The following is a 27,227-nucleotide window of genomic DNA, read 5'->3' on the forward strand; positions in this document are numbered from 1 at the left end:
TATAACTTTGGTATAACTGTGTCTAGCATCAGGAATAATATTAGGAGAGAAGTAAATAATGAAAATGATTGTTATAGGAATGCAGTTAGAAGCCTGAGTAGATCTATAACCCACTATGATAACATGAACGTAGATAAGTATGTTTATGGAGCAACTTGCAATGTGAACAGACTGACTGATGTTGTAGTGGCCAGGCTTAGGCTTGGTTACAAGTACTTCTGGCAGTTTGGGAGACACACAGATGATGATCAAACTAAATGTAAATTATGTGATCAGGCATATGGTCACTCTCTTGAACACTATGTGCTTAATTGTCCATTTATTGAGGAATACAGAGACAGACAGTATAATAACCTATGTGACATGTCAAGATATCTTATTAATGAAAATAAGATACCAAATATACTAAGCAAATTTCCTAAATTTGCTTGTAACAGATAAGTGAACTATAGATATGTAGATATAAATCCATATGTATTCCTGTTAACCCTTTGGGGCCTAGTTCCTAGGCCTTTTGTGTATCCATATGCTCTCGCGCTACCGTCCACAGGATGGATATGGGGTGCACAATAAACTAGCCACTTCGGTGGCAAAATCTAAAAAAAATCTAAGAGAGATGTGGACAATGCATATCAGGTGAAGAAGAAAAAAAATAGAAAACAGGTCACGATGTCTAACCTATTTATGTGTGAGACCCAACAATTAATATTTGCACCAATAACTCATTACAGTTGTGACCGGGTGTGGACGTGTGAATTGCTCATTACTCTATAATTTGTTCATGATTGTAGCCATGTATAAACGTAAGTAAAGTAAATTTATTTACATGATTCATTACCTTTTTAACTTGTGAGTTCATTACCTTTGTACCTTGTTCAGCTATCAAAACTTTGGGGCCCAGTCCCTGGACCCATTATGTACCTCTGTAATCTTTTGACTACCGCCCACAGATTAGGTATGGGGTATATATTAAACTAAAGATGCGATTGGTGGTATTAATAATATAAAATAATTTACACGTCAAGGGAAATGTAGCACGTATCTCTACCCTCTTCTATCACACGTCCTTCGTGGAGTTAAAGATTAAGTTTTTATTTAGGTCTTCTATACAAGCTCAGACTTTTACGATGTACTTAGAAATTAGCCTAGGATAACCCAGTGCTGACTTATTTCCATTGGGGTCATTGGACCATAACTAGTTTGTTTGGGTTGCTGAGAGGTTCAAAACGTGTATTAGTGGCATCCCATAAACCCAGCCCTCTTTACTTCAAGCATGCAAGAGGCATAGTAGTTGCACTTCACTTCCCTCAAGCAGCAGAGGAGCTGCAGCTCATTTCCTCTCAAGAGTCCTCAGATTATTAGAACATAAGCACTTCAAGAGAGGTTTCTTGATGTTGGTGAGGGACTCTTAATGCAAGGAATTGAAGATGTCCTTTCCTTTCCTTGGAACGAAATTGATTGCCTCCTATTCACCTAGGCGCTGTATGACGCCCATGGGAGTATTAATGAAAAATAATAACAAAATCTGATGAGCACTAGAAAATTAAAATTTAATATTAAATAAAATGTGTGGGTGTGGAGGAGCGGCGCTCCATATATAATGACGGTAGCGGGGATGTGAGGCGCCACTTCCCTGTCATTCTCCTGCCATGGCATCCTCACGCTGCAGTCTGCTCTTAGCTATGCTTCTGGTGGGACTCGTCCTTATAACAACTGCGGGCAACTCAGAGGCCTTTTCTTCGCAGGTCCGCTACCTCCTCCACCAGAGGCACCAAAGGAAAGGTTACCTTATGAAATCTCTGGTCAAGAGGGTCTTCAAACATAACGTAACTACACAAGAGGTGAGCGACAGTATTCAGAACAATTACGTGAACGTACCTAGGCCTATCATCGACACCACCTCTAAATTACATGAAGGTGTTAATTGTTCCGAATTTAGAGTCGCTCATGAAAATAATTTCACTGAAGACCCGCGTCGCAGGCCGACGTGGCTTCACAGATCCTCTATGATCGGTGAGTGTCCAACACGGTACGTGGTGAGGGAAATACATGGAATTATAAAATATTACCCAAAGGAAGTATTAGAAGCACAGTGCATCTGCGAGCACTCCCAGTGCTCTCAAGAGGGCTACAGGTGTGAAGCTGTCAAATATAGCATGCCCATCTGGAAAAGAGACAATGGGACGTACTCTTTAGGAAGTGAGGAGCTGACTATTGCTTGTGTGTGTGCAAGGAATCCAAGCTTTGTAGGCGGCTCAATCGAGAACAATATTGAACTTACTTAAGAAGAGACCAGAGCAAAGTTTAAGGTGCAGAAAAAGACAACTGTTAGTAGCGACACCACCACTTGCCAACCATGGACATATATGGCATTGCTACAGCAAAAGATATCGAGAATAAACAAGTTTAAGCTCAGTTTGTTAGATTGAAATATTACATTCAATGTGGAGCGCTAAACCCGTTTATGTTGATCTCTTGAGTACACGAGTCATTAAGGAAGCATTTCACGTGTACACTATCAATAATACTTTAATCCCTAGAAATAATTTATGATAAACTTTCACTATATATGTACAGAGATACACCTCTTGGTGTATACACATGATACACAACTTAATTTACGTACCCAGACATATTGATTTTTTGGTGTATACAAATTTCGAGTTTTCCCGTTGTACTGTACTTTCTTCTGTCTTGACTGAAATAAATATTGCCAGCTGTACCAGGCAATAGTGACACGCCAGTTTCTGCTAACTACATACACAACAATTTTCTCTCTCTCTGCATGATGATTGACTGACTGGTGTTACTCTCCCTCGGTCTCAAGCCAGTGAAGCTCAACTGAAAAGCAACAAGTGAAGGGTTATTAGCCAGTTGTGGGTCGTGTACAAGAAAACATGGCAATGCTCCTGGATGTTATATCCTGACCACAATATCGTTGTATAAGAAAAAAACTCGATCTGCAAAAGTATTTAAGTGTTGGTAAAAGGTTTCTGTGCAGTGTGATGTACTTAAAGATAATTACATAATAAGCTCTACCCGAAATACCAATGTATATTCTGTTCAGTTTGTCAGACTCGGTTCCTACCTAAATGTTGTACAAATTATTATGTGTAATGATGATATTGTTTATAAAATTTAGTATCAGTAATAAATACATTACAAGATTCAGTTATAATAGCATTTTTACAGAAGCTTGTGTGTTGTTCGGAGATGTGAAATTTTGTATAGAATAATGAACATGAAACACGTGTTGTTTTACACACACACACACACACACACACAGGATGTTCCAGAGATGGGACACAGCAACAAGGGGACAGTTGGAAGCTGAAGACACAGATGAATCACAGGGATGTTAGGAAGTATTTCTTCAGCCACAGAGTAGTCAGGAAGTGGAATAGTTTGGGAAGCGATGTAGTGGAGGCAGAATCCATACACAGCTTTAAGCAGAGGTATGATAAAGCTCACGGGTCAGGGAGAGTGACCTAGTAGCGATCAGTGAAGAGGCGGGGCCAAGAGCTTGGACTCGACCCCTGCAACCTCAACTAGGCGAGTACACACACACCACCCACACACACAACCACACACACACACACACACACGCAGACACACACACACGCAGACACACACACACGCAGACACACACACAGACACACACACAGACACACACACAGACAGACACACACACACACACACACACACACACACACACACACACACACACACACACACACACACACACACACACACACACACACACACACGTATATACAACAGGCCTAGTGTCTAATCGACATGTGCCTAGGACAAAATGGTAACTAACACGCTTTGTTATCCATTTGTCGCTAAACTTGTATATGAATTTATTCCTGGTGCCTAGTTAAGGGTAATAACAATTTAGGTAATATGTTATTTATTAGTATGTGTTTTGCAAAAGCGATAAACCTGTGAGGGTCATAAACTTCCGGGCAATGGGAGGTTGATATACCTTGAATCAAAACATTCTTATATGCCTTTTTCACTTACTCGCCCCGATGGGTAATTGTTTGATATAATCGAGTAGTTTAATCGGTAGAGTCATCGAATGTAGAGAATTATTTGCCTCAATAGATAATCAGTACTGATTTACATAAATATGGAAATAATAATATCGTGGCGGTGCTACTGCCAAATTTACTGCTTAGAAGTTGACCATTAAACAATTGAGAGAGCAGTGTCAGTGTGTGAAGCTAGCTATCTCTCTGTCTGTGTCTGTCTGTCTCTGTCTAATTTACAGCTATCATTTACTCTACAGTAAATATGGTAGACAGAAGGTTATTTATTTATATAATGTTTGGTACATAAAAATGTTTGCGTGCTGATGATTCATAATTATATTTACACGAATTTGTGTATTTATTTTGTAACTGAAAAACCACGAAGAACTGGTAATTTCTGCGTTTTTCATAAATAAAGAGGTACTGAATGTCAAATATATTAATAATATACCACAATAAATATTTAAAACATATTTATGTAATTAGATGAAATAAAGTAGAAAGTCATATATATATATATATATATATATATATATATATATATATATATATATATATATATATATATATATATATATATATATATATGATAGACAACCAGTGATAAACCCTCTAAGATTTTCAAAATATAATTTTTGTAATGTTTTCCTTCGTTTGTATCTTTTGAGTATCCTGAAGTTTAAAGATATGTTGGATTAGATAACGGATTGTGAGGCGATGTACATTAGGCTTCACTCTTCGCCCATGAATCATCGCGATAGATTATCACAGCGTAGGGAAGCGCTAAACCCGTAGGAGTCATACGGCGTCTGTGCAGTGGGAGTCAGTCAGGTTCGATTCAAGGAACCCTTCAAGGGAGGTTCCTTGACGCTGGCGAGGGGCTCTTGGTCTAGGGAATTGGATCTGTACTCCGGTTCCCTGAATTGAGTCTGAATACCTTCCTTCCACCCCCACCCCCCCACTTGTGCTGTATAATCCTACGGGTTTAGCACTCCCCCATGATTATAATAATCGATTCAAGGAAGAATCTAACCCTCCACCGGCATTCAAGGCGTTACCTTCCTTTGAAGGGATCCTGGGCCTGTGCAGCCCCTGTTCACCCAACAGTAAATAGGTACTTGGGTATTACTCTTAACAAAATAGGCTACATCAGCAGTGAGCGTCTTCCCTATTCTACACGATATATATATAGTGGGAACAGCAGGTAGCCATGTTTCTCCATATTACATCACTGGCTCTCTGGAGTGTCTCGATGCCGGTGAGGCGGCTGTTGATGATGGAAAGACGACCTGTCCTCATTTTCCTTGGATCGACCCCGATTGCCTCCTATTCTCCAAGCGTTGCATGACCCTTTCGGTTTAGGGCTTCCCATGAATGCAACCATAATACTGCATCACGGATGACGGGTATCATAGTGTTGAAATCTTTCAGCCTCAGCTGTCTACTCTTGTGGGTGGCAACCTGGGAGATGGTGGCTATTATTACTATAATCAAGGGGAAGCGTTAAATCTGTAGGGGTCATACTGTGCCTGGGAAAGGAGGTTCGATCCGAGGAAAGGGAAGATGGGCAAAGATCCTCAGATCAAAAGCCCCTCACCGTCATAAGACACCTTCTCTCAGGGGTGGAGAAGTGGTGGTGGTGTACCTTTATGACTCACGAAATCGTAATGACACGATTGCTAACAAACCATACCACGGGCGGGATTGAACCCGCGGTCAGAGTCTCAAAACTCCAGACCGTCGCGTTAGCCGCTGCGCCAGCTAGCCACAATAAGATTCGTCTAACTAGGTATATTTCTACACCATAGGAAGGTTAGCATAGGCACCACTGTGACCACAAATGCAAGTTTTTACAGACGAATCTCCAGCTAGTGTGGCCGTGACGAACTCTAGCTCAAGTCCCCTCACTGCCGTCAACATGACTCACGAAATCGTAATGACACGATTGCAAACAAACCATACCACGGGCGGGATTGAACCCGCGGTCAGTCTCAAAACTCCAGACCGTCGCGTTAGCCACGTTAGCCGCGGGTTCAATCCCGCCCGTGGTATGGTTTGTGGTGTACCTTTGATAGAGCCAGACTTTAAAATGAACTGACGTAAACTGTTAGAGCTTAGCTTGTAAATTTAACAGTAATAAAGTATTCCCAGTCCCAGACAACCGTGATCCCAGCATTTATTAAAGAAACAGCGGTAGGGAGGTCACACGCACCTGATTGGCTGCAACACCGCAAGTTGGAACAGGCAAGGAGATGGAGCCACGGTACCTTGGGCCAGATTTATAAGGGGACAACTGCCCCGGGCCCCCAGACAAAGGACTTCCTTTATAACAAAATGTAATAATAAAATTAGTTTAATTAATAAAAGGAATTAACAAATAAAGTGTGTGTAGGGGGTAAACTCCAGGATCAGAAAATAGGAAGGGTGCCCCTACCCCCTCTCTCTTTGAATAACTTGGCTTAACTATTTCTGGTTAGAATCAGTTTAGAAATAAATCATCATCATCATCATCATCATCATCATCATCATCATGAGAAAGAGCTAAACCGACAAGGTTATAATCAGCTAGGTGGAGAGGGGATCAGAGGTAAGGGAAGAAAAAGGATGGAAGGGACGCTAAGTGCTGTGTGTCAAACTGTGTAATTAGGCAGCTGTTGATAAAAAATTAAAAAAAAAAAAAAAAAAAAAAAGATGCTTGGGAGTCAAAGGTGGGGGTCGTCTGCAAGTAGAGAAGATAAAGTAAGAGTGATAGGGCATCGGCGTCGTTGGAGGTAAATCCTGCGAGCTCGCTGGAAGTGCAGAACCGAAATAGGGACCTGACAAGCCTCACAGAGTGGAACAGGAAGATGGCCACAAACCTAAAAGCGGTTTAATAGAACACAATTTGTTATTGACCACCGTTGACCAATTGACCACCGTTGTTGCCAATGGCAGCGATGGGCAGAGATGACTGGAAAATAGTCCATGTACGGAATACCCCTATAAGAAACCGGGAGATCATGCACCGCTAACCGTGCAGCAGCATCTGCCTGCTCATTGCCCTGCACACCAACATGACCAGGGACCCAACAGAAAATAACATCTTTATTCTTGCTAACCACGCGGTGCAACCATTGTTGAATACGGAGGACTAATGGATGAGGGGAGTCGAATTGTTTAATGGATTGTAAAGCACTGAGGGAATCCGAAATGATCACGAACGTCGAAGGAGACATATGTAATACGAAGAAGCACTGTGAGGATGGCATACAACTCTGCAGGAAAAAACACTAGCAGAGTCCAACAAGTGGCTTCGGACAACGTTACCAGGGAAAACTGCCACGAACCCAACACCATCAGTAGATTTAGAACCATCTGTATACACAGCAATGGCATGAGCATGTGACCCGAAGTGCTCGAGAAAGAGAGAGCGAGTAGTAGGCATATGTATGAAAGCTTTGGCGCACGGTAGTGGGGGGGGAGGGAAGACATGAACTGTCAGAACTTCCCAAGGGGGAAGGGAAAAGGGAGAGGTGAAATGAACTTACAAGGGGTACAACTGGAAAGAAGATAGGAGTGAGTGAAGGCGACGAGAAAACGGTCGGAGTAGGCAGGGGAGGCGAACAAACAGTGGGTTCCTACTAAAGTCTGAGACTAACTTATACGTGGAAGGAACACAAAGATCAGGAGCGAGGACAAAATAGCGAAGACAATGAGCATTACGACGATCAGCCAGGGAAGGAACATTCGCCTCTGCATAGAGGCTTTCAACAGTGAATGAACGAAAGACACAAAGGCACAGACGGAGACCTTGGTGATGAAGGGGATCTAACTTAGAGTTGCGGTAGAGGCCGCAGAATAGACTTGGTCACCATAATTTAGCATGGACAAGACTAGGATGGACTGCAAACGGAGGAGAGTGCGACGATCTGCTCCCCATGAACGATATGCGAGAACCTTAAGGAGATTTAGCCGATAATGGCAAGTTGCCTTTAAAGAAGAAATGTGAGGTCTCCACGTCAGCCGGCGATCAAAGAGCAGGCCAAGAAACTTGACCATATCACATGCCGGAATACGCAAACCGTGTAAGTACAATGGAGAATCTGGGATAAGCGGACGTCTAGTGAAGGTAATGAAGCGGGTTTTCGTACTAGAAAATTTAAAGCCATGAGAGATTGTCTATCACAATCTAAAGGGAGGCTGCTACTAGTCGACAATCAGCTAAGAGAAAAACAGTAGTGCTGAGGACAACTTTGTGGGATTCCCTCGGACCCAAAAATGTTTATAGGACAAGAAAGCAGTGATGAAGTTGCCGGGGTTTAACGCTCCCTTATCAAACAGCCAAACACTAACTACAACAAATAGATACAATACAAATAGACAGATCTACTTAGTAAAAAAAAAATATACAGTGAGCCACTAACCGGATTCGTCTGGATTCATCCAAGAAATAAGTGAACAAAGGTTGGTAGACAGCAACCACCCAGGGAAGTACTACCGTCCTGCCAGATGACTGTGAAACAAAAACCTGTAACTGTTTTGCATGATGGTAGGATTGCTGGTTTTCTTTTTCTGTCTCATAAACACGCTAGATAACAGGGATATCTTGCTACTCCTACTTACACTTTGGTCACACTTCACAGACACGCACATGCATATATATATATACATACATCTAGGTTTTTCTCCTTATTCTAAATAGCTCTTGTTCTTTTTTATTTCTTCTATTGTCCATGGGGAAGTGGAAAAGAATCTTTCCTCCGTAAGCCATGCGTGTCGTATGAGGCGACTAAAATGCCGGGAGCAATGGGCTAGTAACCCCTTCTCCTGTATACATTTACTAAAAAAGAGAAGAAGAAAAACTTTATAAAACTGGGTTGTTTAAATGTGCGTGGATGTAGTGCGGATGACAAGAAACAGATGATTGCTGATGTTATGAATGAAAAGAAGTTGGATGTCCTGGCTCTAAGCGAAACAAAGCTGAAGGGGGTAGGAGAGTTTCAGTGGGGGGAAATAAATGGGATTAAATCTGGAGTATCTGAGAGAGTTAGAGCAAAGGAAGGGGTAGCAGTAATGTTAAATGATCAGTTATGGAAGGAGAAAAGAGAATATGAATGTGTAAATTCGAGAATTATGTGGATTAAAGTAAAGGTTGGATGCGAGAAGTGGGTCATAATAAGCGTGTATGCACCTGGAGAAGAGAGGAATGCAGAGGAGAGAGAGAGATTTTGGGAGATGTTAAGTGAATGTATAGGAGCCTTTGAACCAAGTGAGAGAGTAATTGTGGTAGGGGACCTGAATGCTAAAGTAGGAGAAACTTTTAGAGAGGGTGTGGTAGGTAAGTTTGGGGTGCCAGGTGTAAATGATAATGGGAGCCCTTTGATTGAACTTTGTATAGAAAGGGGTTTAGTTATAGGTAATACATATTTTAAGAAAAAGAGGATAAATAAGTATACACGATATGATGTAGGGCGAAATGACAGTAGTTTGTTGGATTATGTATTGGTAGATAAAAGACTGTTGAGTAGACTTCAGGATGTACATGTTTATCGAGGGGCCACAGATATATCAGATCACTTTCTAGTTGTAGCTACACTGAGAGTAAAAGGTAGATGGGATACAAGGAGAATAGAAGCATCAGGGAAGAGAGAGGTGAAGGTTTATAAACTAAAAGAGGAGGCAGTTAGGGTAAGATATAAACAGCTATTGGAGGATAGATGGGCTAATGAGAGCATAGGCAATGGGGTCGAAGAGGAATGGGGTAGGTTTAAAAATGTTGTGTTAGAGTGTTCAGCAGAAGTTTGTGGTTACAGGAAAGTGGGTGCAGGAGGGAAGAGGAGCGATTGGTGGAATGATGATGTAAAGAGAGTAGTAAGGGAGAAAAAGTTAGCATATGAGAAGTTTTTACAAAGTAGAAGTGATGCAAGGAGGGAAGAGTATATGGAGAAAAAGAGAGAGGTTAAGAGAGTGGTGAAGCAATGTAAAAAGAGAGCAAATGAGAGAGTGGGTGAGCTGTTATCAACAAATTTTGTTGAAAATAAGAAAAAGTTTTGGAGTGAGATTAACAAGTTAAGGAAGCCTAGAGAACAAATGGATTTGTCAGTTAAAAATAGGAGAGGAGAGTTATTAAATGGAGAGTTAGAGGTATTGGGAAGATGGAGGGAATATTTTGAGGAATTGTTAAATGTTGATGAAGATAGGGAAGCTGTGATTTCGTGTATAGGGCAAGGAGGAATAACATCTTGTAGGAGTGAGGAAGAGCCAGTTGTGAGTGTGGGGGAAGTTCGTGAGGCAGTAGGTAAAATGAAAGGGGGTAAGGCAGCCGGGATTGATGGGATAAAGATAGAAATGTTAAAAGCAGGTGGGGATATAGTTTTGGAGTGGTTGGTGCAATTATTTAATAAATGTATGGAAGAGGGTAAGGTACCTAGGGATTGGCAGAGAGCATGCATAGTTCCTTTGTATAAAGGCAAAGGGGATAAAAGAGAGTGCAAAAATTATAGGGGGATAAGTCTGTTGAGTGTACCTGGTAAAGTGTATGGTAGAGTTATAATTGAAAGAATTAAGAGTAAGACGGAGAATAGGATAGCAGATGAACAAGGAGGCTTTAGGAAAGGTAGGGGGTGTGTGGACCAGGTGTTTACAGTGAAACATATAAGTGAACAGTATTTAGATAAGGCTAAAGAGGTCTTTGTGGCATTTATGGATTTGGAAAAGGCGTATGACAGGGTGGATAGGGGGGCAATGTGGCAGATGTTGCAAGTGTATGGTGTAGGAGGTAGGTTACTGAAAGCAGTGAAGAGTTTTTACGAGGATAGTGAGGCTCAAGTTAGAGTATGTAGAAAAGAGGGAAATTTTTTCCCAGTAAAAGTAGGCCTTAGACAAGGATGTGTGATGTCACCGTGGTTGTTTAATATATTTATAGATGGGGTTGTAAGAGAAGTAAATGCGAGGGTCTTGGCAAGAGGCGTGGAGTTAAAAGATAAAGAATCACACACAGGGTGGGAGTTGTCACAGCTGCTCTTTGCTGATGACACTGTGCTCTTGGGAGATTCTGAAGAGAAGCTGCAGAGATTGGTGGATGAATTTGGTAGGGTGTGCAAAAGAAGAAAATTAAAGGTGAATACAGGAAAGAGTAAGGTTATGAGGATAACAAAAAGATTAGGTGATGAAAGATTGAATATCAGATTGGAGGGAGAGAGTATGGAGGAGGTGAACGTATTCAGATATTTGGGAGTGGACGTGTCAGCGGATGGGTCTATGAAAGATGAGGTGAATCATAGAATTGATGAGGGAAAAAGAGTGAGTGGTGCACTTAGGAGTCTGTGGAGACAGAGAACTTTGTCCTTGGAGGCAAAGAGGGGAATGTATGAGAGTATATTTTTACCAACGCTCTTATATGGGTGTGAAGCATGGGTGATGAATGTTGCAGCGAGGAGAAGGCTGGAGGCAGTGGAGATGTCATGTCTGAGGGCAATGTGTGGTATGAATATAATGCAGAGAATTCGTAGTTTGGAAGTTAGGAGGAGGTGCGGGATTACCAAAACTGTTGTCCAGAGGGCTGAGGAAGGGTTGTTGAGGTGGTTCGGACATGTAGAGAGAATGGAGCGAAACAGAATAACTTCAAGAGTGTATCAGTCTGTAGTGGAAGGAAGGCGGGGTAGGGGTCGGCCTAGGAAGGGTTGGAGGGAGGGGGTAAAGGAGGTTTTGTGTGCGAGGGGCTTGGACTTCCAGCAGGCATGCGTGAGCGTGTTTGATAGGAGTGAATGGAGACAAATGGTTTTTAATACTTGACGTGCTGTTGGAGTGTGAGCAAAGTAACATTTATGAAGGGATTCAGGGAAACCGGCAGGCCGGACTTGAGTCCTGGAGATGGGAAGTACAGTGCCTGCACTCTGAAGGAGGGGTGTTAATGTTGCAGTTTAAAAACTGTAGTGTAAAGCACCCTTCTGGCAAGACAGTGATGGAGTGAATGAAGGTGAAAGTTTTTCTTTTTCGGGCCACCCTGCCTTGGTGGGAATCGGCCAGTGTGATAATAAAAAAATAATAAATAAAACATACAATACAAATAGACAGATCTCCACTTTAAGGAAGCTATTAATAGAATATACAGTAAAACAACCAATAAAATCACATCATGAAATCCTGTGTAGTCTGCAACTAAACAAACAAATGGGCTTCTGCATGGATTACATGCAAATTCTGTGGTGAGTGGAGCCACGCACTTTGTGCAGGTATTCAGGAATCACCTACAAGAGATATTAAACCAGGGAAATGTTTTTGGGTATGACCAAACTGTCATACCCAAAACTGTGGAATAAAATCACATTGATAATAAAAGATAACATGCAAACGACCTTCATAAAAAAAAACATGACAGCATTCTATAACAGTTGGGAAAATAAAACAAAAATCTGGGCCAGATGATGCTATCGCCCCTGGTACAAATGCTGTCCTGGTACACAAACTAAGAACAGAGAAATAAATGACGGTGGCCTGGAGGGACACAGGAGCTCTAGTGGGGAAACAGGTGTGGACAAGGACATCCAAAAACCAATGTTACAAACTAGCAGTACCACAAGAGATAGTAAACAACGGGATGCCCCGAGAAATAGTGAAGAAAAACTACCAGAAATAACTGATGAAGGCTTCATTGTTAGCATCAGTACTGAAGATAGAAATGAGACAGGAAAACACACACCAGTAGGGAATGCAGTCACCAAAAAAAAAAAAAACAAAGCAAACAGAAACCAGGTCTATGCAAATACTATGCACTTGGTATCTGCAGGCATGGCACACATGGAAAAACAGAAGGGACGTGCAACTTTGACCACCCCAGAAAATGCCGTGCCCATATGACAACAAGAAAATGCAACCTCCCTCCCTGTAAGCTTTTCCACCCTGAAATGTGTCACTCCTCAGTTCAGGAAAGACAGTGCTATAACTTATATTGCCAGGCACGCCACCTAAAGGGTACAAGACGACACACAACATCCAGACCATGGGACAACCTGGGTAACCACAGCCACTCCAGAGGTTTTTTTTAGCGCCAGAAAGGAAAAAAAAAACTGGCAGGAAATGACAGAAATCGTACACCAACTCCAATCATTTCTGAAGTGGAATCACAATCGATGGCTTCCACTCCAACAAGACAGATATTAGTGCCAGGAAAAAAAGACCCCCGCCTCTAGATACCCATCAGTCATAAAACCCAGGGCAGCATGGGTTTAGAGCAGGTCGCTTCTGTCTGTCCCAACTACTGGACCATTACGACAAAGTCCTGGATGCTCTAGAAGACAAACAGAATGCAGATATAATATACACAGATTTTGCAAAAGCCATTGACAAGTGTGACCATGGTCTAATAGCGTACAAAACGCGTGATAAAGGAATAACAGGAAAAGTCGGTAGATGGATATACAATTTCCTAACAAATAGAACACACAGTAGTAGTCAATAAAGTCTGAGGCGGCTACGGTGAAAAGTTGTTTCACAAGGCACAGTACTTGCCCCCATCTTGTTCCTCATCCTCGTATCGGACATAGACAGGGATATAAACCACAACGCAGTATCTTCCTTTGCAGACGACACAGGAATTTGCATGACAGTGTCCTCCATTGAAGACACTGCAAGACTCCAGGCAGGCATCAACCAAATCTTTAAATGGGCTGCAGAAGACAATATGAAGTTCAATGATGAGAAATTTCAATTACTCCGATATGGAAAACGTGAGGAAATTAAAATTTCATTGGAGTATAAAACATTCCAACCACACAATAGAGCGAAAAACTAATGTCAAAGACCTGGGAGTGATCATGTCAGAGGACCTCACCTTCAAGGACCATAACATTGTATCAATCGCATCTGCTAGAAAAATGACAGGATGGATAATGAGAATATTCAAAACTAGGGAGGCCAAGCCCATGATGACACTCTTCAGGTCGCTTGTTCTATCTAGGCTGGAATATTGCTGCACACAGACAGCACCTTTCAAGGCAGGTGAAATTGCTGACCTAGAAAATGTGCAGAGAACCTTGACGGCGCGCATAACTGTGAAAAACCACCTCAATTACTGGGAACGCTTGACGTTTTTAAACCTGTATTCCCTAGAACGCAGGAGGGAGAGATACATAGTTATATACACCTGGAAAATCCTAGAGGGACTAGCACCAAACTTACACACGAAAATCACTTCCTACAAAAGCAAAAGACTCGGTAGATGGTGCAACATCCTCCCCAATGAAAAGCAGGGGTGCCACTAGCACGATAAGTAAGTGTCAGAGGCCCAAGACTGCTCAACTGCCTCCCAGCATACATAAGGTTGATTACCAATAGACCTCTGGCTGTCTTCAAGCAGACACTGGACAGGTACCTAAAGTCAATACCTGACCAGCCGAGTTGTGGTTCATACGTGGGATTACGTGCGGCCAGCAGTAACAGCCTGGTTGATCAGACCCTGGTCCACCATGAAGCCTGGTCATAGACCGGGCCGCGGGAGCATTGACCCTTGGAACTCTCTCCAGGTACACTCCAGGTATGAAGTTTGGCAGATTACTGCGGAGGCCTAAGGAGTGGACTTGGGCAAGAATGTTGCACCTCCAAGTGGTGTTATATGCTTTCTCTAGATCAAAAAAGACCGCTAGGACAGAGTGGTTGTTAGCAAAGGCATTTCGAATATATGTATCTAAGTGGAGCAAGGGCTCTCAAGTAGAGCGGCCTTTGCAAAAGCCATATTGGCAAGGGGAAAGGCCTTTGCGAGTCTCTAAGAACCACATCAGATGTCTATTTACCAATCGTTCCATCACCTTGCAGGCCACACTGGTCAGGGCAATGGGAGGATAGAGAAAGGTGTCAAACCCCGAGGCACCTGGTTTGCGAAACGGTAGTACAATAGCCGATTTCCATTGTTGAGGGAGAACCCCTCGCTCCCAAATAAGATTGAAAAGACGTAAAAGAACGGGAAGGGCCGTTGAATAGAGATAATGTAGCATACCGATGTGGATATCATCAGGTCCAGTTGCCGACGGCCGGCAAATGGAAAGCGTGGACTCCAATTCTAGGAGTATTATCATCAAAAAGAAGCACTAAACCACAAGGGTTTTGCAGCGCTGCATGGCAGGGAAGGATGCGAGGGTATCGGGTAGCAAGATTAGTAGGTTATGGAGTACAGCAGGGCAGTGGATATTGCAGGGGTAGAGGGTAGCAAGAGATTGAGGTAGAAAGGACTGAGGGGATTACTAAAGTTATCATCAGAGCTTGTAGAGTAAATCAGTTGTTGTCAAAAAGTCAATGAGAGTGTCTGGATTAAAGGAGGGTCCATCAGCAAGAAGGGAAGGTAAAGAAAGAGCAGCAGAGTGGAGACGACGTTGGAGGTAAATTCTGCGATCGTTGATAGAGTGGGCAGTCCAACAGAATGTGGCTAACAGATACTGGAACCTGACAATTCTCTCGGAGAGGAGCAAGGCGCCTGTCCATGAGATACCCGTGAGTAAGACGAGTGTGGCCGATGCGAAGACAGGAGAGAGTAGTCTAACCTCGACACTGATGACAAGATGGCCAGTAACCTATATCCGGCTTAATAGAATAAAGTTTGTTATAGGGCAGATCAGACCAACGTTGTTGCCAACGAGTGTGGGGGTGCATAGCAAAATAGTCCATGAATGGAACACCTCTATATGAAACTGGGAGGTCATGTACTGCTGACTGCACAGCATTGTCTGCCTGTTCATTGCCCTGTACATCAACATGACCAGGGACCCAACAAAAAACAATATCTTTGTGCTTGGTAGAGATACAGCATAACCAAGGTTGGATACGGAGAACTAGGGGGTGAGGTGCATCAAATTTTCGTATAGCCTGTAAAGCACTAAGGAAGTCTGAAACAACCACAAATGGTGACGCAGGCATAAATGTAATAAGGATAAGTGCTGCAAGAATGGCATACAATTCAGCAGTAAAAATGCTAGCCGAGGATAAAAAATGCCCTCCCATGACACTGTCCGGAAACTCTGCTGCGAATCCAACGCCATCAGAAGACTTAGAACCATCTGTGTACACTGCAATGGCATGAGAATGAAAGCAGAAGGGGTCAAGAAAAAGAGAGCGGGAAGCTACCGTAGGCAGTTGGGCTTTCGCGCATGGCAGTGAGAAAGAACAGACACGAACAGCTGGAACTTCGCAAGGGGGTAGGAAAAAGTGAGATGCAACATGAACATAGAAAGGTGGTAACTGAAGGGAAGACAAGAGCGAATGTAGGCGAAGAGAAAAGGGATGGAGTAAACGGGCGACGAACAAATAATGTCTAACATCAGTGACTATTCTATATATGGAAGGATTGCAGAGATCGTGAGAGCGAACATAATAGCGAAGTGAATATTAAAATGGTATAAAATACCGACAGGTTGTTAGGTAAGACACACATGCATGTGTCTTACCTAACAACCTGTCGGCATTTTATACCATTTTAATATTCACTCTGCCAGACACTGCAACACAATGGTACCTTGGTACAGAACAGAAAACAACTTGGACAACTTCTACTAGTGAGAATGGCTGGATTTGAGAGGGACATGACCTCCCAACGACTACATTCTTAACTCTACTAGTGGCCTACATCTCACCTCCTGGCGGTATATAAGGCTCCATCCTGTCACTTCAACTCCTTATTGTTTCAGACTATGGAACGGTACTTTTCTCCAGACTGAGGGACTGATCACCTCAAAACTTCAAGGGTGATAGACTGATTACATCGTCTTCACGTCCCTTCTATCAGCTTTTCTGTACTCGACTGAAGAAGCCTACTGTGTAGGCGAAACGTTTCGAAATAAAGATACCTAACTGTTGCATGTGTGTCTTACCTAATAATAGCGAAGGCAATGAGCATCACAGAGATCGGATAAGGATGGAATATTCGCTTCTGCATAGAGACACACAACAGGTGAAGAGCGAAAAGCACCGAGGCATAAACATAATCCCTGGTGATGGATGGGATTAAGGCAAGAGAGAGTAGCAGGAGAAACTGCCGAATAGATCCGGTCACCATAATCGAGTTTCGATAAAATTAGGGCCGAATGTAGGCGAAGGAGAGTTCTATAATCAGCTCCCCAGGAAAGATGAGCAAGGGTTTTAAGAAGGTTCAGCCGGCTGTGACAAGTTGCCTTCAGAGAGGTAATGCGAGGTTTCCAGGATAACTACCACTTCAAAAATTAAGAGTAGCGTGCTTATGAACGGTGACTGGTATGTTATCTATGGAAGTCATGAGGGAGAGAGCATGAGCTTGCTCTGAATTCTGTACTGTTACAACACATGCACCGCTTTGAAGAGCGTGGAAGAACATATTTTGGTTAACGTGCCATAAAAGTTTTTTACCAATTCCATGATCAGAACGATAATCAGTTTGAGATGTCGTTTGTAAAGAAAAGAATTTTGTCCATTGCTTACCTATTAGCCCGGCATGCAAAGGTAGTGTCATGTAGGTCGTTTCTTAGCGATCATCGATGAACTGTCGTCAGTAGGTTGCCTTGGACGTTTAGTAGTAGTACCGCAGGCGGTCTGACCTGAGGTAAGTGGGCGATCCAAAAACCGTCGCACTGTATTCGGGGAAGCCAGCTGCATTGTGAAAGACGTGCTAGAAGCAGCGGCATGAACAGAAATGGGCGACACTGCAACACCTGAAGCAGTTGATGAAGCGTCACCAGCAGAAGGTACAGGGGTATGAGAAGAGTTGAGAGAATGGTCCGATAATGAAGCCGGGTCGGAACAGGGTGTGGGATCAAAAAGGTGTCTGGGAGGAGGAAGGGTTTTACTGGGCAGACTCCATAATAAAGGTGCTTCTTCTGTGGTATCTCCTTGCTTGTTATCTTAAGAAAAAAAGAAAGGAGGAAAGAAAAAAAATGAGGGACAGCCACTAGGAGGCATGGAGGGGCCAAAAGCTCCTCCCCTTATCCAAGAGGGCCTCGAGCCCACTGGTAGTGAAGATGCAGCATCGAACCCGTGCCATATCCTGCCCTTCACGCCAGTAAACCAGCACTCCAGGATAGCAGCCTCACATCTACCGAGCTACCTCGGCGGACAAAAGAAAGAGCAGTCGGAAACCCACCACAAAGCATACCTCCTTCAGCTGCTACCTCCCAGAACCAACAGGCAGCTTCCGGAAATGCACCCATCACCCGAAGGGCCCCCTCCCCGCCCACTTCCCAGAAATCCGGAAAGGGAGCAGGGCACTTTCAAACAATTCAGATTCCACGGCAAGCCACACCACCCGCGAGGGACCCCACGGAGTGGGACGAACCCCAGCATGCCACTCCCTACCTAGAAACTGTAATGCCTGAGGGGAGGGCCCCGGAGGTTACAAACGGAACAAGAAACAAGGGGAGGGTGGTTAGAGGTGAGGGAAGGGAGGATTGAGGGGTAATTAGGTTGGGCTGGAGGAAGAAGACCAACAGGTTCAATTCCTCAGACCAATAGCCTCTTTGCCACTTCAAGGAGCCCCTCTTAAAGAGGTAAATGACCAGACCATGAGGTCAGAGGTGACCAGGGTGCACAGGCACGTGTGCACACCTGTGTCTGTGTGAGGTATGCATGTATGGCTTTGATTGGCTTTGTCGACCTCAGAAGGGCTATTTCTGGTTAGTGTCAGTGTAGAGGTCAATGACCAATGAGTCAACTGGTGGCCTGGGGCTATGTATGTGTGTGTGTCCGTCGACCACTTTTAGTGCTAAGCAATGGTATGGGGCAGTGGTGTCCATGTTTTAGATCTGAGTGTTGCTCAGAGGTTAGCAATATGTCATCATTTTGCAATTACATCTTACACACACACACAATATATATATATATATATATATATATATATATATATATATATATATATATGTGTGTGTGTGTGTGTGTGTGTGTGTGTGTGTGTGTGTGTGTGTGTGTGTGTATTAACTACATTGTCATTAAATGTCAAAAAATATGAATATTTGCTTTTTCAGAAGACCCAGTATGCCACGGAAAATACAGTTGTCAGGAGCTCAGAAAAGAAAGATTTCCAAAGAATCAAGCGAAAGAAATGCTGCCATCTTGACAAAGACAAAACGCCTTACAGAACTTTTCTCTGCTTCCGTAGTGAACAACATAGAAGCTACTAATGAAGAACCAGTACCACTACCAGATGATGATTCTTCCGAGGACCCACCTGCATTACCAGATACATCTGCAGAAAATAAAAAGAACATACCAGATCAAGATAGTAATGATGATGAATCACCACAACCACATTCCACAGATACTTGTGTAGACGGACAGTGAAGCGCCACCATGTGATTCAGACTCAGCCTTGTGGTTTTCTGTCAGAAAAAAGCACGTTTCCTTTCGGTCAACTGCCACCATATAGATAGATACCGAAAACGTGATACCAAAGATATATATAAATACACATCGGTAATTATATAGTGTAGATGGAATATATTACAAATTGAAAATTATAGTCATTCTTAAAGCCAATAAAATTGAGAAAAATAAAATCAAAATCTTCGAAATCTAGCTTTTTTTTCGAAAACTGCTGTTTATCATCCATTTTAGTTAATTATTAGTAATTCAATTTAATTTCCATGTTGAGGGCCCCCCCAAACCTAAAGTAACCCTGGGCCCCCCAAGGTCTAAATCCGGCCCTGATCAAAACTAAGCGCTAAACCCACAAGAGAAGTCAAATTCGTAAACCAAACATCAAGGAGACGGTTTTCAACACGAGTCCATGGACATTGTTCATTAGAATTACGAATATGTGGAAAACGAGTGTCTTTGGGCTAAGTGTCCAGGGCGTTTCAAATACCAAGGTTTAAGCCACGTTAACACACAGTAACAAGACTGTGTTAGTCCCTTAGTAATTACCAAGTAACAACCATCCCTCCTACCCCCTCCCCATCACCCTCCCACCAGTAACAACTACTCACCCCCAAACCCCTCCACCAGCAACCAACCCCCGACCCTTTCCCTAACGACCTTCCCCCTCCCCACAAACAACCACTGACGTCATCCCCCCCCCCTCCTCCAGGTCAATGGCGCCATTTAACCATGGAGGGCAAAAATAGTGGCGCCACTAGTCACTCCTCTGCCATCCACCACACCTCCAGCTCTTCCAGTTCCATCAACTTGTGGTAATTTAAGGAACTTTGTTTACTCCAATTTAATGGTAATTTTTGACAGATCAGCTTTAAAAATATTTTAGCAATTTTTCTTTCTACAAAATTTTGAAGCATTCTAAATACATACTAAGACTTTCAAACTATTGCTTACTGAGGTTCATGAATAATCTAGTAATGTCTATATTTTTATCTTTGCAGACATTGTTTTGGTGTGTTGCTGCTGGTGATGACATCTCTGAAGATTTGCAGCTGCCCACAACGTGACCTGAAGATTTGCAGCTGCCCACAACGTGACCTGAAGATTTGCAGCTGCCCACAACATGACCTGAAGATTTGCAGCTGCCCACAACATGACCTTCACCACACACCAGCTGCCCACAACACGGAATATCTTCAACCAACAAGATTCGATAAACTTAAGATCGTTAATTAAAATGTAATAAAGTCTCTATCACAGCAATGTTCAAGAAACACAAAAGAAATTAGAAAAAGGAAATAACTTTGAGATTAGCCTCAACTGCTGTATTTGTCAGCAGGAGGACAACATTCACACAATTCGGGAGCTTTAAGCTCGGGGAGAATAAAAAAAAAAAAAACCTACCACAACCCTACTAATAATAGTAGTAATGAGGCGTATAGCCTCAATACTGCCATCATTAGTAGTTTGTGGTATGATTTAAATATTTTAATTAATGACATTGTGTTTGCCCAGCGTCGCAACACTTAGCTTCCTGACAATACAGTCATGTACAACATTATCTTCACTGCAAACTCTTCCGCGTACACAAGTCTTCTAACACAAGCTATTATGATCACCTCTTGTCTCCACTATTCAGTCTTGTTTGTCAGGATTCCGCGGCAATTTACCCTCCAACTTGTTTAACTCCGTAACATACATTAAAACCTAGCCAAACCTACTCCTAGTATCCCTTATTAGACACACATAATTATGTCAACTTGCACTACTATCCTCTGAATCAAATCTGATTGACTTTCATCGACCTGTCCCCCACCCCATTCAAGCAATTTTACATACGTGCACATTTACCCAAATAAAATTTCCAATAACTAAATATATCACCCATAAGGGTTATATACAGCTTGGGGAATGTCGGATCAAACCTGATTGCCTAAGGGGAGGGTACTTACAACTGCTTGTATCAAGATACCTTCACTAGTACAAAGGGCATCCAAATTTAACATGAAGGTAGTTAACGAGCCTAAGACATTATATTTCCCCTACACTTCCACGTCCCTCATAGCACACTAGATAACCAACAGTGTTGATTCTTAGCCTAAGCATTTGAAGGCCTGCCGTATACCAGTTTCCTAACACACACTACTATGCTAGCCTGAATTCATAACCTACCTTACCTGCCAGTTATGGCTGGCATCCTAGGCACAACCTGAGGACCACTACATTCAAGCCCTCCCCCCACTATTTTTGTGTCTAACCCAGCAGGGTTAATAATCCTATTCTCACTAATACCAATCTAAATCACCCCCCCCCACCCTAACTACACTCATCAGCATCAGATGTTAGTAAATCCTTTGTGCCGACTAACACTTCATTTCAGATCACAGGTTTTCATTATTTTCATCATTAACGTCTGCTGCCAGAAGCGTTACACTTCACTGCTTACAAACTATCAAATCAATTGCAATTCTGAAGGTGAATACTTTTATATTCATAGGAACCTGAACGCCGCTTAAATTTCCCAAAATGATGATTCATAGAGTTTACACAATTTCAGTATTTTTTAAACTTTGCACAGTTTGGCCAAAGACATAAAATACGTAGAACACCCACCGCAACCACTACCCAAAGCCCGAAACCCACCAACATCCCCACTGAAACCATGTAAAATAACAGATTCCACACAGCTACTGAAGGTCGTTGGTGGGTTCCAAGGCCCACAGTTCTACGTAATCTATGCCTTCGGGGGAGATTACTCTCCCCTGCTATATGCATTCATAATGCATATAGCAGATTCTCCAGTTCTATACCTTACCTATCCTACTTAACACCACCTAATTCTATGTCATTTTGATAGAAACTAAATAATTGTAGACCTACAAAGTGTTATATATACACCACAACTATGTAGCATACTCCAGATATAGGCCTTACTAATTTGCAGAGCAATGACGGCGCAAGGGGGGGGGGTGAAGGGAGGTAGAGGTAAGATCAAGGGGTTCTAGGTGAGATCAAAGGGGGGTCTAGGTAAGATCAAAGGGGGGGTCTAGGTAAGATCAAAGGGGGGTCTAGGTAAGATCAAAGGGGGGGTCTAGGTAAGATCAAAGGGGGGTCTAGGTAAGATCAAAGGGGGGTCTAGGTAATATCAAAGGGGGGTCTAGGTAAGATCAAAGGGGGGTCTAGGTAAGATCAAAGGGGGGTCTAGGTAAGATCAAGGGGGGTCTAGGTAAGATCAAAGGGGGGGGTCTAGGTAAGATCAAAGGGGGGTCTAGGTAAGATCAAAGGGGGGTCTAGGTAAGATCAAAGGGGGTCTAGGTACGATCAGTCTGCAGTCTCTAAATATTTACTGTATAACCCAATTTTAAAAATGCTCCCCCCCCCCAAGACGCTCTAATACTAAAAATATTTTTCAGACCTCAAAGCGTAAAATTACTTGGCCAGGCCTCTACAACCCTCCTGAAAATAGGAAGATTTGGTTAATTCCACATTTCTGATGAACTGTTATTGATTTTTCCGGCTATAATATATTCTCCCTAGGGAACATTTATCCCGTCATGTTAAGCTAAAACTTTGGCTGTGTAGTTTTAAAAATAGGTTAGACAAATGAGTGGTTGAGAGTTGGACCTGCCTAACATGGGCCAATAGGCCTGCTTCAGTGCTCCTTTCTTATGTCTTAATAATGGATATGTCTTTCCTTACACCCGGCATCAAGACTTCTACCATTACCCTCACCACACTAAACTATCTCAGTATAATTATGGTAGATTAACACAGAATTACACAATCAAGTCAGGATGACATCAATGACATTATTAGGGTATACTCCCCCAGGATGCGACCCCTACCAGTAGGCCTGCTCAGGGGCAGTAGGCCTGCTGCAGTGTTCCTCCTTCATGTGAGCAGTGCCAATGGATATAAGGGAACATGCCCACTTGTGCCTGGGATCAAATCTCGGTTCTTCAGTTGACGCCACTACCAAATGAGCCATGATGTATCACTTACACATTTCATCTCTGCTTCCTACAATCTTGCAGGATGGGTATAGACTGCATAATAATTACACTAACTAAAACTTCCTAAAATCTAATCAGTCATCAGTTCTAAGCTTTACAACCCATTTCTTTAATTTTTATTTCCATCCCATTCAAGGTAACCTATGAAATAGATTCCCCATTATTTCCTAGCCAGAGATTTCTTCTCTGGTCGGGAGATAAGCTAATACTTGCCACCTGGAGGTTACCTGGAGGTTATTCCGGGGATCAACGCCCCCGCCACGAAGCTACTTTTGATATCAATTGCTTACAATCTTTCCTATACTCTCCCCACCACCTTCCTACCTAATACAATTACTATCTGCTTCAGTAACCAAACTTTAGTGGACTTATAACCTGGAAACACCTTACAAGTGGGCCCTGCCCACCTCTAACGACGTCTCCAACTGCTGCATCTCCATATAACACTAAATGTTATGGGTCATACCATTTACTAGTATGGTTGTTTCCAATCCTTAGACTGGTCAAAGTTGCTGTGTTGATCAATGTTGCAGCAGACACAGCCAGGCACAACACTCCTCAGACTGGTCAAAGTTGCCGTGTTGATCAATGTTGCAGCAGACACAGCCAGGCACAGCAATTCTCAGTTACCACACCTGAAACAAAACACATTCACAATATAACCATGAACATTACACACAGTTATAGGTAAACATTACCATGTAATATAAACTGGTAACATTACTGCCTGACTGATATACCATTAATGTTTAACAGAGTCATGCTATCTTTTTCTTTAATAAATATTTCTTTCACATAAACCTGATGACTAACAATTTGTTTACATGAAAGTCTATATCTGGATCACAAGGCTCAAGTTTCTTGGATCAAGAGACCTTCACAAAGTTATTTTTCAATAATGGAAAAAAAATAGCCCAGAACTGGATACACCATTATGGGTTATGTAACGTCTAGTGTGAGAGTTATTGTTTGATCAGAGGAAGGGGTGTAGCTCCAGTTCCTCGCATCAAAACCCCTCCACTAAGGTCAATCACCCCCGCCCCCCTCTAAGACATCAGACCCCAAAGAAAATTAAGACAAAATAATAATTTGGTAACCAAACTGGTGGTGGGGACCAGGAGCTGCAGCTCAACTCTGCTATTACACTGACAAATACGTCACCAGACAATACTTACGTTATTTAGGTGTATTAAAAGGATAAGGAAGCGGTAAAGCCGGCGGGGGTGGAAGGAGCAACACATCTCTCCTGTACGATCACTGAATTTCAACTGACCTTTAGTGCCTTTGAGGTTGGTCACTGTCTTGACCTTCACTATAACACCGTTACTGATAACCTAACTAACTCTGACTACCACCACTAGATGTCACTACTACACCACCACTACCATCACTAGATGTTAATACTACACCATCACTATCAATGTTACTCATGGTGGATCGCTCAACCCGTGGGGGTCATGCACCACCTGGGAGGATAGGTTCACTCCCAGGTGGCATAGATCACATTCCTTGGATGTGATCTATGCCACCACCATCTTCAAGGAACCTCTCTCAAGGTCACCACTCTCACCACCAGAGGCGCTGAACTCCACTATTATTGTCCTACTAATACCAGGGCCTTTTGGTCAACTGCAGCATATATATATATATATATATATATATATATATATATATATATATATATATATATATATATATATATATATATATATATATATATATATATATATAGATACCGAAAGCTTGACACCAAAGATATAAATGAATGCACATCGGTAATTATTATATAGTGTAGATGGAATATATTACAAAGTGGAAATTATAGTCAGTTAATCTTAAAGTCAATAAAATTGAGAAAAATAAAATCAGACGTCTTCGAAACCTAACTTTTTTTTCGAAAATTTTTTGTTTGTCACTCATTTTAGTTCATTTCTTATATGTAATTCAATTTAATATCCATGTTGAGGGCCCCTCAAACCTAAAGTGCCCCGGGCCCCCCAAGGTCTAAATCCGGCACTGACGGCACCTGATTGCATGCGCCACAAGTTCGATCAGGAAAGGAGATTGAGCCACGGCACCTGATTGCATGTAATGCCACAAGATCGATCAGGCAAGGAGATTGAGCCACGGCACCTGATGCCTGCAACACCACAACATCGATCAGGCAAGATGAGAGGCAGTCAGGTTCGAAACCAGGAAGAGGTTAGTTTAATTTTCCTGGATCAAAAACCTATTAGCAGTGTCAAGGAAATTTCCTAGAAGGATATAAAGCACTAGAACCACTGGGTTATTCAGCGATTTAAACATATTCAATTTCTAATACTAATCTGACTCACACTATCATTATCAACTTGTTCTGTCTGTCGTCATCAATGACTCTCATATTGCGTAAATCATAATCACAAAGCGAGTAAAATTGCTCAGAAACTATTTTGCATATTATGCAAGCCATATACACAATTCGTTCCTTGTCCTCAGTAGTGCCAGCAAAATTTAAACGAAAATAAAAATATCACCATCAGTATGCCTGTGATGTTAGGTTCTATGTCAGACAAGCGCCCTGTGGGAAGAGCGGTATTCTGAGGGAAGGGCAGCACTCTGTGGGAAGAGTAGCTCCCTGTTGGCAGAGTGGCATCCTCTTGAGACAGTAGCACCCTGTTGGCAGAGTAGCATCCTCTTGAGACAGTAGCACCCTGTTGGCAGAGTAGCATCCTCTGGAGACAGTAGCACCCTGTTGGTAGAATAGCATCCTCTGGAGACAGTAGCACCATGTTGGCAGAGTAGCATCCTCTGGAGACAGTAGCACCTTGTTGGTAGAGTAGCATCCTCTGGAGACAGTAGCACCCTGTTGGTAGAGTAGCATCCTCTGGAGACAGTAGCACCCTGTTGGCAGAGTAGCATCCTCTGGAGACAGTAGCACCCTCTTGGCAGAGTAGCATCCTCTGGAGACAGAAGCACCCTGTTGGTAGAGTAGCATCCTCTGGAGACAGAAGCACCCTGTTGGTAGAGTAGCACCCTCTGGAGACAGTAGCACCCTGTTGGCAGAGTAGCATCCTCTGGAGACAGAAGCACCCTGTTGGTAGAGTAGCATCCTCTGGAGACAGAAGCACCCTGTTGGCAGAGTAGCATCCTCTGGAGACAGTAGCACCCTGTTGGCAGAGTAGCATCCTCTGGAGACAGAAGCACCCTGTTGGTAGAGTAGCATCCTCTGGAGACAGTAGCACCCTGTTGGCAGAGTAGCATCCTCTGGAGATAGTAGCACCCTGTTGGCAGAGTAGCATCCTCTGGAGACAGTAGCACCCTGTTGGCAGAGTAGCATCCTCTGGAGACAGTAGCACCCTGTTGGCAGAGTAGCATCCTCTGGAGACAGTAGCACCCTGTTGGTAGAGTAGCATCCTCTAGAGAGAGTAGCACCCTGTTGGTAGAGTATCATCCTCTGGAGACAGTAGCACCCTGTTGGCAGAGTAGCATCCTCTGGAGACAGTAGCACCCTGTTGGCAGAGTAGCATCCTCTGGAGACAGTAGCACCCTGTTGGTAGAGTAGCATCCTCTAGAGAGAGTAGCACCCTGTTGGTAGAGTATCATCCTCTGGAGACAGTAGCACCCTGTTGGCAGAGTAGCATCCTCTGGAGATAGTAGCACCCTGTTGGCAGAGTAGCATCCTCTGGAGACAGTAGCACCCTGTTGGTAGAGTAGCATCCTCTAGAGAGAGCAGCACCCTGTTGGTAGAGTATCATCCTCTGGAGACAGTAGCACCCTGTTGGTAGAGTAGCACCCTCTAGAGAGAGTAGCATCCTCTAGAGAGCAGCATCCTCTAGAGAGAGCAGCACCCTGTTGGCAGAGTAGCATCCTCTGGAGACAGTAGCACCCT

The 27,227-nt window shown here is 43.0% G+C and overlaps 1 long non-coding RNA gene across 1 annotated transcript; it reads right to left on the minus strand.

Annotated features, from left to right (window-relative positions):
- Positions 1-472: 472 nt before the first annotated feature.
- LOC138854103 (uncharacterized) lies at positions 473-24,657 on the minus strand. Its single transcript, XR_011393307.1, has 3 exons — positions 24,532-24,657; positions 23,823-23,991; positions 473-2,841 (listed from the first exon to the last, which is right to left on the minus strand). It is a non-coding gene; the product is annotated as an uncharacterized lncRNA (long non-coding RNA).
- Positions 24,658-27,227: the final 2,570 nt, after the last annotated feature.

Source organism: Cherax quadricarinatus, chromosome 49 (genome assembly GCF_038502225.1).
Source record: "Cherax quadricarinatus isolate ZL_2023a chromosome 49, ASM3850222v1, whole genome shotgun sequence".
In the NCBI taxonomy this organism is placed as follows: domain Eukaryota; kingdom Metazoa; phylum Arthropoda; class Malacostraca; order Decapoda; family Parastacidae; genus Cherax; species Cherax quadricarinatus.